Here is a 4,618-nt window from a genome sequence, read left to right as displayed (position 1 = left end):
ATAGACTGGAACTTATTTGGATAGTACAGATTTTTCATCCGTAGATGCTCAGCAGATGGTCATACTATCAACAAACTATCTGTTGATAAGCAACTGCTTGCTAAACTTACAGTTAGGGTTAGGCTTAGAATAATGGTTAGGGTAAGGGTTAAGGTTAGAGTTAGGGCTAGGGCTAGGGTAATGGTTAGAATAATGGTTAGGGTAAGGGTTAAGGTTAGAGTTAGGGCTAGGGCTAGGGCTAGGGTAAGGGTAAGGGTTAGAATAATGGTTAGGGTAAGGGTTAAGGTTAGAGTTAGGGCTAGGGTTAGGGTTAGTAGAAAGTTTGTAGAGCATCTGCAAAGAAAGTGTTACTTGAGATTCTATTTTTATGGGACCATAAGACCTGCAGTACATACAGTGGGGCAAAAAATTATTTAGTCAGCCACCAATTGTGCAAGTTCTCCCACTTAAAAAGATGAGAGAGGCCTGTAATTTTCATCATAGGTACACTTCAACTATGACAGACAAAATTAGAAAAAAACCCAGAAAATCACATTGTAGGATTTTTTATGAATTTATTTGCAAATTATGGTGGAAAATAAATATTTGGTCAATAACAAAAGTTTATCTCAATACTTTGTTATATACCCTTTGTTGGCAATGAGGTCAAACGTTTTCTGTAAGTCTTCACAACGTTTTCACACACTGTTGCTGGTATTTTGGCCCATTCCTCCATGCAGATCTCTTCTAGAGCAGTGATGTTTTGGGGCTGTTGCTGGACAACACGGACTTTCAACTCCCTCCAAAGATTTTCTATGGGGTTGAGATCTGGAGACTGGCTAGGCCACTCCAGGACCTTGAAATGCTTCTTACGAAGCCACTCCTTCGTTGCCCGGGCGGTGTGTTTGGGATCATTGTCATGCTGAAAGACCCAGCCACGTTTCATCTTCAATGCCCTTGCTGATGGTAGGCTTTGTTACTTTGGTGCCAGCTCTCTGCAGGTCATTCACTAGGTCCCTCCGTGTGGTTCTGGGATTTTTGCTCACAGTTCTTGTGATCATTTTGACCCCACGGGGTGAGATCTTGCGTGGAGCCCCAGATCGAGGGAGATTATCAGTGGTCTTGTATGTCTTCCATTTCCTAATAATTGCTCCCACAGTTGATTTCTTCAAACCAAGCTGCTTACCTATTGCAGATTCAGTCTTCCCAGCCTGGTGCAGGTCTACAATTTTGTTTGTAGTGTCCTTTGACAGCTTTTTGGTCTTGGCCATAGTGGAGTTTGGAGTGTGACTGTTTGAGGTTGTGGACAGAAGTATTTTATACTGATAACAAGTTCAAACAGGTGCCATTAATACAGGTAACGAGTGGAGGACAGAGGAGCCTCTTAAAGAAGAAGTTACAGGTCTGTGAGAGCCAGAAATCTTGCTTGTTTGTAGGTGACCAAATACTTATTTTCCGCCATAATTTGCAAATAAATTCATAAAAAATACTACAATGTGATTTTATGGATTTTTCCCCCTCATTTTGTCTGTCATAGTTGAAGTGTACCTATGATGGAAATTACAGGCCTCTCTCATCTTTTTGGGAGAACTTGCACAATTGGTGGCTGACTAAATACTTTTTTGCCCCACTGTATGTATGCCTCTTCAATACACAATATACTGTGCCTCCCTTACCCATACGTGCTGTATTTAAAGTTGAACTTGAACTACTTAATATACAGTATGTGTAATTAAAAAAAAAAAAATGTTTTGTGTGTTGGCGCTAAAGGACACATTTCATGCTTTTGTAAACACGACTAATAAAGAACTCTGAACTTTTGATGAACTTATGAACTGTCACATGGACTTACCACCTATGAACTGTCGCATGGACTCACCACCTATGAACTGTCACATGGACTTACCACCTATGAACTGTCACATAGACACACCACCTATGAACTGTCACATGGACTTACCACCTATGAACTGTCACATGGACTCAACACCTATGAACTGTCACATGGACTCCCCACCTATGAACTGTCACATGGACACACCACCTATAAACTGTCACATGGGCTCACCACCTATGAACTGTCACATGGACACACCACCTATGAACTGTCACATGGACACACCACCTATGAACTGTCACATGGACTCACCACCCATGAACTGTCACATGGACTTACCACCTATGAACTGTCGCATGGACTCACCACCTATGAACTGTCACATGGACTCACCACCTATGAACTGTCGCATGGACACACCACCTATGAACTGTCACATGGACTTACCACCTATGAACTGTCACATGGACTCACCACCTATGAACTGTCACATGGACTCACCACCTATGAACTGTCACATGGACTCACCACCTATGAACTGTCACATGGACTAACCACCTATGAACTGTCACATGGACACACCACCTATGAACTGTCACATGGACACACCACCTATGAACTGTCACATGGACCCACCACCTATGAACTGTCACATGGACTCACCACCTATGAACTGTCACATGGACTTACCACCTATGAACTGTCACATAGACACACCACCTATGAACTGTCACATGGACTTACCACCTATGAACTGTCACATGGACTCAACACCTATGAACTGTCACATGGACTCCCCACCTATGAACTGTCACATGGACTTACCACCTATGAACTGTCACATGGACTCACCACCTATGAACTGTCACATGGACACACCACCTATGAACTGTCACATGGACACACCACCTATGAACTGTCACATGGACACACCACCTATGAACTGTCACATGGACACACCACCTATGAACTGTCACATGGACCCACCACCTATGAACTGTCACATGGACACACCACCTATGAACTGTCACATGGACACACCACCTATGAACTGTCACATGGACACACCACCTATGAACTGTCGCATCGACACACCACCTATGAACTGTTGCATGGACACACCACATATGTACTGTCACATGGACTCACTCATGGCTTACCGGAACAAAAAATGGGAATGTATATCACATTAGCTTAGTTACAGTGCATTTGGAATATATTCAGATTCCTTGACTTTTTCAACATATTGTTTTTTACAGCCTTTTTCTAAAATGTGTATTAACAGAACTTTTATCATCAATCTAAACACAATACCCCATAGTGACAAAGAGAAAACAGGTTTTTTGATATTTTTGCAAATGTATTAAAAATAAAAATAGAAATACCTTATTTACATAAGTATTCAGATCCTTTGCTATCAGACTCCAAATCATCCTTGAGATGTTTCTACAACTTGATTGGAGTCCACCTGTGGTCAATTCAATTGATTGGGCATGATTTGAAAGGCACACACCAAAGGTCCCACAGTTGACAGTACACATCAGAGCAAAAACCAAGCCATGAGGTCAAAGGAATTGTCCGTAGAGATCGGAGACAGGATTCTGTTGAGGCAAGCTCTGGGGAAGTGTACAAAAACATTTATGCAGCATTGAAGGTCTCCAAGAACCCAGTGGCCTCCATCATTCTTAAATGGAAGAAGTTCGGAACCATCAAAACTCTTCCTAGAGCTAGCCACCGGGCCAAACTGAGCAATCGGGGAGAAGGGCCTTGGTCAGGGAGGTGACCAAGAACCTGGTGGTTACTCTGACAGAGGTCCAGAGTTCCTCTGTGGAGATGGGCGAACCTTCCAGAAGGACAATCATCTCTGCAGCACTCCACCAATAAGGCTTTTATGGTATAATGGCCAGACAGAAGCCACTCATCAGTCAAAGGCACATGATAGCCCACTTGGAGTTTGCCAAAAGGCAACTAAAGGAATCTCAGACCATGTGAAAAAACATTCTCTGGTCTGATGAAACCAAGATTGAACTCTTTGGCCTGAATGCCAAGCATCATCCTTTACGGTTAAGCATGGTAGAGGCAGCATCATGTTGTGGGGATGTTGTTCAACGGCAGGAACTGGGAGACTAGTCAGGATTGAGGGTAAGATGAACAGAGCAAAGTACAGAGAGAACCTTGATGAAACCCTGCTCCAGAGTGATCAGGACTTCAGACTGCGGTGAAGGTTCACCATCCAACAGGACAATGACCCTAAGCACACAGCCAAGACAACGCAGGAATGGCTTCAAGACAAGTCTCTGAATGTCCTTGAGTGGCCCAGCCAGAGGCCGGACTTGAACACGATTTAACATCTCTGGAGAGACCTGAAAATAGCTGTGCTGTAATGCTCCCCATCCAACCTGACAGAGCTTGAGAGGATCTGCATAGAAGAATGTGAGAAACTCCCCAAATACAGGTGTGCCAAGCTTGTAGCATCATACCCAATAAGACTCGAGATTGTAATTGCTGCCAAAGGTGCTTCAACAAAGTACTGAGTAAAGGGTCAGAATATTTATGTAAATGTGATATTTCTGTTTTTTATTTTTAATACACTTGCAAAAATGACAAAAAAAAAAAATAATTTAATAAGGCTGTAACATAACAAAATGTGGAAAAAATCAAAAGGCCTGAATACTTTCCGATTGCAATGTATATATGAGGAAACAGGCTATACGTACGACATCAAACATATTGAATATGCATATGAACCAGGGTTGGGGTCTATTCAGAAAGTAAACGCAATTAATTTCTAAAATGTCCTAA

The 4,618-nt window shown here is 42.5% G+C and overlaps 1 pseudogene; it reads right to left on the bottom strand.

Annotated features, from left to right (window-relative positions):
- The window catches only part of LOC118937725, a 4,667-nt pseudogene extending 3,008 nt beyond the window's left edge, over positions 1-1,659 (bottom strand).
- Positions 1,660-4,618: the final 2,959 nt, after the last annotated feature.

The sequence above is a fragment of the Oncorhynchus mykiss genome, chromosome 12, assembly GCF_013265735.2.
Source record: "Oncorhynchus mykiss isolate Arlee chromosome 12, USDA_OmykA_1.1, whole genome shotgun sequence".
In the NCBI taxonomy this organism is placed as follows: Eukaryota; Metazoa; Chordata; class Actinopteri; order Salmoniformes; family Salmonidae; genus Oncorhynchus; species Oncorhynchus mykiss.
The sequence above is the reverse complement of the archived record's forward strand: the minus strand, read 5'-3'. Positions and strand labels throughout refer to the sequence as shown.